Source organism: Electrophorus electricus, chromosome 11 (genome assembly GCF_041902795.1).
Source record: "Electrophorus electricus isolate QZ-2024a chromosome 11, ASM4190279v1, whole genome shotgun sequence".
Classification (NCBI taxonomy): Eukaryota; Metazoa; Chordata; class Actinopteri; order Gymnotiformes; family Gymnotidae; genus Electrophorus; species Electrophorus electricus.
The window spans coordinates 2,322,501-2,333,895 of record NC_137507.1 but is presented as its reverse complement, the minus strand read 5'-3'; the positions used below and the strand labels follow the sequence as shown (position 1 = coordinate 2,333,895).

The following is an 11,395-nucleotide window of genomic DNA, read 5'->3' as shown; positions in this document are numbered from 1 at the left end:
TCCACTCATTTCCAAAAACTAAACAAAACACAGCAAAAGCATTTGTGGGGACTTAAGAAAGCATGAATTTAAAAACAAAGTATCATCTTATCCAGGTATCATACAACCCGTAAGCGTTATCACTTCTTCTGGCTGTCCTGAAACTTTATCCACATCACAGGCTGAGGCCTCTCCAGCCAGCGAGGGAAGAATCTTCTTGAAGAGAGAATCCATCCTTGCACGGGCAGCCCGTCAATTCCGCTGCAGACCTCCTCTGTGGCTTGAAAGAGGGGCATCCCGACACTGGGCTGGAAGTTTTAAAGCTTCCACCGCCATGCAGAAAATAAGTCAGCGAGGTAAAAGAAGGGAGAGTGCAGTGGGAAAACTGTGGATGCTGATGGATCCAGTTTTGGAAAGACACATTGTCCGAAACATCAAAATATCTCACCGGTTCTGCATCCACGTGCTGTGAAGAAGGTACGCGGTCTGTAAAGATGAGCGTGTGGGCTGTGTTTAAGGAGTCGAGTTGGCACGGTGATACAGGGACCCATTCTGTGTGATCGCGGCATACGTTGTGATGTTGCCACGTTGGCTGACAATATTAGCCACTGGTGTTTCTCCCACGTCATACTTTTGTTAGCCTGAATCCAGCCTCATATATGAAGATGAATTCATGCATCAGCCTACATTTGCAAAACGTCCTGAAAATAAAGCAACACTGTGTAGTTCAATTTAGGCTTACTATAAATTTACATGGTAAAAGGTTCTGTGTGCACTGCACAACACTGAAGTGTACATTATTTATCTTAATGTATTCACGCCAAAGGTGTTTTGCACTCAATTTCCTTACAAATTTGGATTTTGAGCTATCGATCAGAAGGTTGTGGGTTCGAATCCTGGCTCTGCCGTGCTGCTACCACTGGGCCCGAGGGCCCTTAATGCTCTGGGCTCCTGGGGTGCTGTATGATGGCTGCAGCTGCACTCTGACCCCAACTCACAACGACATTGGGATGTGCGAAGACTCCATTTCATTGTACTATACACATGTATGTATACTGTCAGGTCTTCTTCTTGTTTATAAGGGTTCACCTGAGCGTTGACAGAGAGACCTGATGACATTATTGTAAACTGTGTGGTCACTCAGGATGTCTGAATTTCTCTAATGCATATGGCATTATTGGACAAAACTATATTTACGATCCGTTCTCTCTCTCCCCCTTCCTCTTTGACGTTCCCGACCCTGGTTCATACGTAGACTAATGAATATAGACGTAAAAAGTCACAGCATACCAGGCATAGTTTCACACATGGAATGCAGTGAGTGAGTACCAAAAGGTACAAATATAGTAGTGCATATAATAGACTACATTATACTGATTTTACTGTAGAAAAGTTGTGTTTTATGTGCACTCTTGTTACTGTTGCAGTGTATCTGCTGAGGTTGGCCTGAACTCTCTGCCCTGTGGTTTTCAGCCCCATCAATATTGTTTGGATCTCACCTGATAAATTTGGTCTTTGTCTTGCTCCAAGTCTTCCTCTACCTCTTCCTCTTCCTCTACCACTTCCTCTACCTCTTCTTCTACCTCTACCTCTTCCTCTACCTCTAACTCTTCCTCTACCTCTATCTCTACTTCTACCTCTTCCTCTACCTCTACCTCTTCCTCTAACTCTTCCTCTATCTCTATCTCTACCTCTACCTCTACCTCTTCCTCTTCCTCTTTTTGCACAGGCTCATCCTTGGTCTGCCTCTGCATCTTCCTCTTACCGCAACACTGCCCTCCACTTTTGCTGAAGAAAGTTAAATGCACCTTATTCTTTTTTAAAATGCTTACGCCTGATTGGTCAGCTCAGAGTTAAGCACGTACGCCGTGCAGCTGGTTCACAGGTGTGGCATTTCCAAAGGCAGTGCCTTGACATGGCACAGAAGTGACATCACAACAGAGTTCTGTGTCTAATGTCGAGAAGCGTGTTTTGCTAAACACTGCGCATTGCAGCGAAGCCGAGAATGCGCTTATAGATGCGTGGATCTGCGCTGAGGCTTTGCTCCACGAGTGTCAGGTTTCACTAACTGTGTGTTATTTTTAATTTCAGCGTGTAAGCAATCGTACAGGACTGGAACTGTAAGAGCTGTTTTGCAGCCTGAGAGAGCAGAACTTTATCTTGAGGAGGCAGGGTAGAGTTACAGCGCTGGGGTGGAGAGCCCTGCGTGATGGGGGAGCTGCCAGCATGCTGATCTCAGCTGGGCCGTTCGGTTATTACAACAGGTAGCCATGCTGAAAGGCTCTTTATCATAGTAATGAGGTTATCACAGTGCCGGCCACCACCAGACACTGTGCGTCCCTAGTGTTGAGCAGGGTAAGTCAAAACAGAGAGACAGGACGGGGGTAGGGGGAGGGGTTTGGGACTCAGAAACCTTTGTGTCTCAGAAAAAGAATCCATCTTGAAATGCACTGTACTGCTGAACCTCCAAGCGGAAAATCTAGCGCTTACATCCAGCTTTGGGTCTGTGCTTAGAAGAATGCAGAGATGATTTTTGAAAGTTTGGGTCTGGTTTATGTAACCATGAAGATGAGATTGGCACCCATTTCCATCAGTATACACCTTCAGGCTACCTAAGCTGGGACAAGCCCAACGCGTGTGGTAGTAACTACACCTGCTGTGATGTCAGATGTCAGGTCTCTGGGCTGGCAGCAAGCTTTGCATGGGGCAAATATTACGGTGTTTCAAAATGGTGCCAGATGTCACAAACACAGATCGTAAGCAAAGCGTCCAGCAGAGGCACGGTGCTGTCAACACAGGTTGGCTTTGTCATTCCCGTAGCAGAGAACAACAACAACAACAAAACATCAACAACAGCATCAAAAACAACAACAACAAGAACCACAACAACTAAATAGAGTACTGAATGCTATAGTGTCCCCTATCCAGAAGAGCAGTACCAGAAAGGTCAAGACTGCTAATTGACCATCCGGTTCTTCCGGTACCTCGGTTCAGTTCAGTGTTTCTCTGGGACTTTTTTCGAGTGGACCTACAAATGTAGAATCTTTTATGAACATTGGAATCAAAAACGGCTTGACTGGGTTTTCTAAGGTAGTTCTGTGATCTAACGCCGATGTGACTTAACTTCCATGGACTGTACCAAACAATGGACGTTTTTATGGCATGAGCATACATATCCTATAATATTTGCTGTAGAATTAAAGCCCTGCTGCAATAAGATTCGGGTAAGAACACGAGATTTCTCTCTCTCTCTCTCTCTCTCTCTCTCTCTCAGTGAGAGAGAAATCATGTGTTTCCACCATGATATGACATGATCAAGAAACTCAATGTCATCCGAGCCGTCACGCGTCCCCGAAATATTCATGAACAACTAGCGTGCGTCGTGATTATTCACGAACGACAGCCAGTCTGCGCATTACGGTTTAAATCGTCAGATCAGTGACTCTGACTACATCTGTTCCTTTTTAAATTAATAAAAACCAGTGACGTCCCTGTTTCCCCTCGTCAGGCTGATCACATGAAACCGACTCATGGTGTCTACTGTGAATCACCGTCCACGAGCACAGCGCTGAAAGTTTTCCTTTATGTGCTTTTTTTTTGTTGTTCCTATGAATGTACAAGGGCCATAATTGTTCAATTAAAGCACAGCAAGGTGATGTCACGGTTCCACCTGTGGCATGGTTGCACGGGTGTGGGGCCCAGGGTCCTGCAGCTCCACGAGCGGAGCAACGACCGCAAGGTTGGCTAAATGCAGTTAGCAGCGGTGGGTGGGAGCAATTTCACCCTAATGAGTTGCAGCTGGCCAGCAGAGAGAAGGGGGGAAAGTAAATTACTGTGACTAATATTTCACCCCTGAAAACAGAGCCCAGCCACCAAACATCTGTAGGCCAGAGTAACTTTGTTAAAGAACATACGGGTTTAGCGGTGGGGATTAGCGAGGCCGTGGTCAGCGCCCAGATGGCCTTAGAAGAGGTTCATAAACAAGCTTTCTTTAGCGGTTTAAAGTGGCTACCTTGAAGCACAATGTATACCACTCAGGATCAGAAATGTCCAACGGCGGGCAGTTGACGTTTTTGTTGGGGGTGAGGTGCTAATGTGGCCAGCATGCTGCGTCTCACTGGCGTATATAAGGCACGTGGTGAAAGGGCTCAGACGTTTTAATTTCAGCTTTTATTTTGTTATCGCAACAAATCAAATACAGTCAGCAATAAACTTGAAAAAACTATCGGTTATTACAGCAGAGCTGTAGTTTTGTGATGTGTAGTTTTGCGTGAGATTTGATTGGCTGGGTGTTGAGCTCTGTCCCAAATGTGTGAGTCTCATAACCGGTGCGTAAGACATGGCTCCCTAGACAATTTATTTTATGCCAAAAAAGGCACAAAGCGCTATGTTTCATACAATTTAATTAATTATTCATGTTGGCGACTGCAGTTTTCGGAGTAAACCCTCACAGAGGGATTCAAAAACATCTTTTTGCCCTTGAAACTAATCTGTGGTTCCCCAGAAGTCAACAGTCAAGTTGGTCGCCGCTCGCGAGAAACCTCGAGCTGAGCTCATCTGTCTCCGGCAATTAAGCTGAGCAGGACTGACGTGTAGAGGGAGAAAAAGCCAACGCTGCAGCCAGGAGGACGAAGAGGACGAGAACGCAGAGACGACGACGTAGCACTGGATATGTAAACGACCCAAAGACAAAAAATAGAACTAGGAGGAGATGGTGGCCCAAATCAGCATTTTGGTAGTTTACTGGCAGTGATTTACGACATAAACAGACGCTCGACTCTCCCAGTCTCCTTCACCAATTCGCATGATCTACAGACCAAGAGAGACAGGAAATCACGTCTCAGAGCGTAGCTCTTTTACCTCAACTAACCATTACAACCCTTTATTCCTTGTTCTTTATTCCATATTTGGAGTTGTTTTAATAAGAAAAGCCTAAATCTTGGCTTTTTGGGCCACATTTCATATGTCCCTTCCTTAATCTAGTTTGTATTCGTATTTTTTCACTAAGCTTTAAATTTTTATTCGTTAATGTATTGAATCCTATTCGCGTTTAGCCTTATTTTACCTAACAGGATTTTATTTAGCTTTTTTGACATTTGAATAATACAGCTTTTAGCACTGACGACATTTACTGAAATGTTTACAGATTCCAGGACACGTGACCTCTCCCTGTTGCTATGGAGATGTCCATTAAAATACAAAACTGACTCTTTCACGGGAGGCTCAGGTAAACGGTGCTATTCAGATTCTAATGTGACCTCATTATGACTCATGCCCACGGTGGACGTGTAAAGTCAGCTAAATGTCTGAAAGCTCGTCCAACCGCCGGATTCCCTTCGCTGAGCCATCGGGACCACTTGCCCAGTCACCAGGTGCGTTTCAGGCCTGGCAAAGTTCGCGTGAACCCTGAGCCGCTATTAAGGCCACGTCATATCAATTATTCAGCGCATGAGCTCCTGTTTGTTACTCGGCGCCCAATGAGCGTGAAGGCGATTTGCACGCAGCTTGGCGAGCTAAAGCTTCCAGTAACTGTGCATCTGTTCTCCCTGCAGGAACAGCAAAGCTGAAAGACGCACCTGCTACTTCAGTTCACCTTCACGACCAACTGCCAGCAGATTCACACGGCACTTTTCACATGAATTCCCGGGAATTCCTCGGCACTAGCCGTGTTTTCGCGACCTTCTTCCTGCGCGCATGGTAGTTTTACAGAACCAGCTGTGATGGTAGTCTTTGACTTCAAAAGAGGATCTCGAGATCCGCCGCGGGACGTAAGCACAGTAGTTGAAGAAGAATTTGCTAAGGTTAGCACAGGCTGGAGGGGGTCCAAATCGGGCAGAGTGCACTTTTTCTCATGTAAACAGGTCTCTTCATCGACGGGATTTTATATTGTACAGCTTGAGGTCAGGACTACAGTATATATAGCAGTCTTGCTCAGTTTATGATATCTCATATATGCTGTTAATTTGATCTCTGTCTGTATTGTTTTTCTACCTCACGTGACCCTACATCTGCTCTGGCACTATAGTGGCCAACCAAACTCTTTCCCTAGATGCAGCTTAGAATGCTTTGATGTTTATCATCAACTGTTCATCTTGGTTTGTCATCAATTATTCATCTGTGTTTATAGCAGTTTATTGATATGCCAGTGGCAGTGATCGATGTGTAAGGGGTCCTGGAGTGCACGGTGGACCCGGGGCCGTTCGCCCTGCCGTTGTACGTTTCTCCGCTGCACCACGTGCACGCATACCTTTTATGGCTGCGATAAATTAAAAAAGGGCGAAGGAATCCCGACCTGAAACAGAGCCGCCGCTTCGCACCTCACGGATCTGGCTGCCTCTCCCCCGTGCGGCGTGAAGGTTGCACCTGGAGCACTCCCCACCGTGGCAGGTTGCACGTTTTCTACCCACTGCCTGGGTGTCTGCTGTTCCTCCGTTACCGGCGTGGCGGAGCCATGATGCCAGTTCATGCAGGAAGTCTCAGCCATGCTGTCCGAGAGTCCATAAGCACGTACAACGAGGGCGCTAGCCAAACATATGAGAAATGTATTTTTATTATTGCAAAACGGCAAATGTGGTGGTGTGTCACCGGGGTGCAACCGGAGAGTGGGCTCTCTACAGCAAAGTCAAGCTTCCAGTGCATGCTTACTGAGGTGACCAGCAGAAAATCGAAGGAACTATATACGGTCTTGAGCAAAAGATAAGCACCTTGCATATTGAGCGACTTCATTAGCCACCCCAGCTGAACTCCAGCCGTGCTGTAATTACGGACTCTCAGCAGCCCTAACGAAGGCGAACATCTGTTGGCTGCAAAGACTAACGCAGCAAAAAGGAACTGTCTCCACACAGGCGTTCCTAGAGCTTGTACACCTGTAACCCTCCCCTCAATTAGGATAAGGACTACGCAATTCTAGAGGAGTTCATTAAAATATTTACAAAAGCATTTCAAGATCATTCCGACACATCTCTACGTCACCGTGGTTTCTTTGGTCACTGTTGACAGGTAAGGTTTCAGTGTTCGTAGGTTTCAATGTTGCCCTCTTTTCAGGATTAATGTTGAAGAAGGTGCACGAATTCAATGTCTTGGGTGTGGTGTCTTGAAACAGTTTTGGTGAGGAGATACTGTGAGTGAGTGACATTGTTAGGATTGAGTTTTAGTAAGAAAGACAGATAAAACTAGAATGTTCACTCACCCAACACATTCAAATCACTTCATAAAAAAGCATTACATAAAATAAAACTCAGATGTGATTCCATATAATTAATCCACACCAGTAACTGATGGTTTTTCGCTAACCAAGACAAACACAAGCATCATAATAAAGCGATAAACTGACCTTTCTACACTGTTCCTCTCGGCAAGTTCAACTACCCCATTTATCTTATCTTACAAAAAGCAACTATATATATATATATATATATATATATATATATATATATATATATATATATATATATATATATATATATATAATATAATATCACATGAGTTGAGTTTAGCTAAAGTCATTTAAGAGAACTTTGATCAGTAAACTGCACAAGCAGGGTCCCCATTTGGGAATGCAGTGGACAATATGAGACATCGGTCTGTCCTCAAACAGTTCAGACTCTCATTCAAGACACTGGACACCAGAATTAAGGATAACAGATTTAACGTGTGGCTGGACTGTTCAAGTCCACCAGAGAAGGTGCATGAGCGAATCTTTCCATCTGGAAAGATGAGGGCAAGGTGCTAGAGATGCCTGCAGGACTAATAAAGTGAATCCGTGACTCTCCCGTTACTTGTCGCTCAGTCACACGGCCAGGCCCACAGAGCTCCACTCTCACACTCGGCCTGGTCTCATTCCAGGCTACGCTAACACCATTGTGGACGTGTCCCCGATCCCGATAGCAGCTGGGCAGCTAGTACCATGCTAAACCCACATGGACAAACTGAGGGGGTGAGAACCCTTTCCCACAGTCTCAATACTCAAAGCTATTCTTATCAAGCTCTCACACCCCCCAGGAGGAGCATTAGCACAGCGATGTTGGTGTTTATATTTACAACTGGAGCTCACACAGGAAACTTGCTTGCTCATACGTGATGCAGCGCTGGTAAATGAATGCGGAAGGTTAGCTGGCCAACAGGCAGTAGTGGCTCAGTGGCTAATGTGCTTAACTAGCAATCAGAAGGTTGCCATTTCAAGCCCTGCCACTGCTAAGTTGCCAACGTTGTGCCTCTGAGCAAGACCCTTAACCCTCAGTTGCTCAAGTTGTACTCAGCCATAGCTGGAAGAAGCTTTGGATAAAAGTGTCAACTAAATTCTGTAACAGCCAAAAGCAAGGATATCTATCAGACTTTTAAAATTTTGGGGTCATTAGCATAATGTTATATATATACTGACTAAACTGCTATTACCAGCTGTAAATATGAACTGCTGTAGCATTTGGAAGTAACATCGTGTATCCTCCTAACGACATTGTCACTTTAAAGGGTGTTGCTCGTGGGAGGGGCCTCAGTGTGCTGTAAGACGAGTCCGTGAGAGGATTTGATAACCCCCAAATGCTGAACTTTAAAGAACAGACCATAATATCACGGCATGTGAAGTAACCATCGGATATTTCGTGATTCATCATACTGGGATTCTTGTTTTAAAACAAGGCCATTGCGTAATACTGTCTCAGTTTCTGCCCCCAGCTTGTGGTCAGGTTCCACCGACTGTTCCAAATGGCTGTGACCGCGCGTGATTGGTGGAGAGTGCTCGCCTTACTCCAGACCAGTCCGACTGGCAGAAACACTGGCTTGGTTTTGACCCTCTTCGTACGCACAGCCGCACGGACCCGACACCCACATAAACCGAAGCTCGAGTGCGTGGGATTTGGTCAAGATGCCTCACTGCCAGTCCTGAGTGGAGGAGATGAGAGGTGAGGGGAGCAGAGGAGGAGCTGGGATTGGATACGGTCCATCACCTGGAGCTGAGCCCTCTCTGAAATAACTGCAGCTGTTTCAAAGAGAGGAGGTGTAAGGGGCGGGGTTAATGTGACTGGAGTGATGAGAGCCTCCCCCTGTCACCAAGCTTATCTGGCTGCGTCTCCCCCTCTCATGGGAGGGCGCCGGGTCGCGCGGCGAAAATGTGCCTGCCATATGTGCATGACCTCATTTCCATGTCGGAAGGAAATTTTTACAGGAGCTTTTGGAAGGACTGATAATGAGCGCTGCAGGTGGTAAGTGCTTTGGCGCTTACGGGAGCAGACGTTTGTACCCCATCATTCTGCGCAACACACATGCACGTGTGTGAGAGACAGAGACTGACCAAGGAAATGCCGGTATGTCGGAAGCGGAGCGTAGACACATATGTGAGTGTGTGAGTGTGTGTGAAGCAGATGTGGAAAAGGCCACACTCTGAGAGCCACTCGAGCTCTGGTGCACAAACCCTTTCCAAACGCAGCCTTCTAAGGTTAAGCTAAAGCCAACAGAAGGAAAAGGAAAAAAGACGCCAACCCACATTCTGCACCAGTCCGCCGCGTGACATCACCAGTCATGCCGGCCGACCCCTGGGTAGCTGTGAGTGATGTGCTTTTCTTTAGTTTTTTTAATTTTCATGTGAATGTCAGAATGAGTCACATGTAAACAGCCCTGTGCGGAGGGCGAAGGAAACCTCTTAACCCCGATCAGAACTGACTCTGCCTGAACCCGACAAGGAACGGCCGGGAATGAATCCTCTCTTACAAGCATGTTCTCAATGGATGGAGAGAATATGAGTGTGTGTGTGTGTGTGTGTGTGTGTGTTTGTTTTTCTCTTTATTTATTTATTTTAGCAGCAGTGTGGTTTGGGCTGTGATGGAGTTGATTATAACCTCCGTTATCAGTCCATCTAACAGTAGGGGTGTGAAAACAGGTGGCATGGGACTAATGCAAAAAATGATCCCCTGAGAATTTCTTGTGCTGATACACACACACACACACACACACACACACACACACACACACACACACACACACACACCACATGGAAATGAATACAGCACACACATCAGGCCCAGCTTGCTTTCCATGACTAATTACCTATAACATTACAATGTTATACTGTACAGTAATTTGTTTGGATTCATTGATCAAAAGGTTAAGAAAGGGTTAAACAAATGCTCTGGTTCAATTTGTAAAAATTCCAAGTGCAACATGCCGGTCTGTGAAACTAACTTCATTTCCCGGAGCCAGATACTGGCCCGAGACGTTTAGGTCCAGCGTCCCGTCCCAGCGCTGCAGGACCCGCGGGCTGTGCCCTGCTGGACAGCTGCGCTCTCCTCTCCGAGCACAAACAGGAGCTGGAATGCAGAGATGGCGGAGGGAGAGTTGTTCTATCTGGGAACTGTGGGACCACCATCACCAATTATAGAGATGGGAACTGGTCTCACCTTCCTGACCAATGATGCTTGAAAGCAGTAGGAATTTCAACAATGCGTGTGTGTGTGTGTGTGTGTGTGTGTGTGTGTGTGTGTGTGTTTCGTGTTTCTAATGAGGAGAAAGCGTCATCTCCCTGCTACCCTTCTCTCTCTCTCTCTCTCTCTCGTTTCTACCCTTTCCCCTCTCTTTCTTTCTCTCTATCCTTTCATTTGTTTCATCTCTCTGCTCTGTCGCTCTCAGGCCTCCCAGTTCCTTATTTAGACCAGACTCCACACTGGTCTGTGTCAGGCACCAGATTCTGCCCACATATGAAAGTGGGCACTAGAGTGTGTGCTGTAGAGTGGGCACATGTGGGCACAAGGGTGCTGGTGTGTGTGTGCAGAAGTGCGTACATGTGTAGGCATGAGAGTGCTAGTGTGTGTTCAAGGCCATGCAGTAGTGTGTTTGCAATGGTAAACCCTAGTGTGTGTGTGTGTGTGTGTGTGTGTGTGTGGGAGATGAAGGGTGTTGTCATGACAAACAGGCAGACCTTAATGAAGCAGCCAGTACAGGGCAGTAGGACAGGCATGGGCGGGGCATGGGCGGGGCATGGGCGGGGCATGGGAGTCTGGGGAGTAAATAAAACTTTTATCGAGGAGAAACTTGCGTTGAAGCCACTGAGAGACTGGTCATAATTACAGGGAGAGAGGTCAGCGTGAAGCACTGAGTGTGTGAGAGAGGGAGTGTTCTCTCAAGACATTCACACAGGCCCGGTACACCAAGACTTTTACTAATCAAGACCAAGACTGTCAGGAGGGGAAGAATGAGGCAAGACTGAGACAATAATGGGCTCGATGGTCGAGTCCGAGTGAGTTCGATATGAGACCATGAATCTCTAATGAAATTTCAGCTATAAACTGTACACTGCTCAAAACCCAAACCATTACATAAGTAAGAAATAATGTTTCAAAACAGCATCGCATTTAACTGCATCGCATCATTTCAGCAATATCCAATAACTACTCATAAATCCTGGAGAATAAACAATTTTAAACTT

General features: G+C 46.1%; 2 long non-coding RNA genes across 2 annotated transcripts; one reads left to right on the top strand and one right to left on the bottom strand.

The window, feature by feature from the left end:
* On the bottom strand, nt 1–3,229 carry LOC145659663 (uncharacterized). Its single transcript, XR_014125743.1, has 2 exons — nt 1,479–3,229; nt 1–680 (listed from the first exon to the last, which is right to left on the bottom strand). It is a non-coding gene; the product is annotated as an uncharacterized LOC145659663 (long non-coding RNA).
* Nucleotides 3,230–3,232: 3 nt separating this feature from the next.
* LOC145659664 (uncharacterized) lies at nt 3,233–6,918 on the top strand. The gene is made up of 2 exons (XR_014125744.1): nt 3,233–5,351; nt 5,532–6,918. It is a non-coding gene; the product is annotated as an uncharacterized LOC145659664 (long non-coding RNA).
* The last annotated feature ends 4,477 nt before the right edge of the window (nt 6,919–11,395 follow it).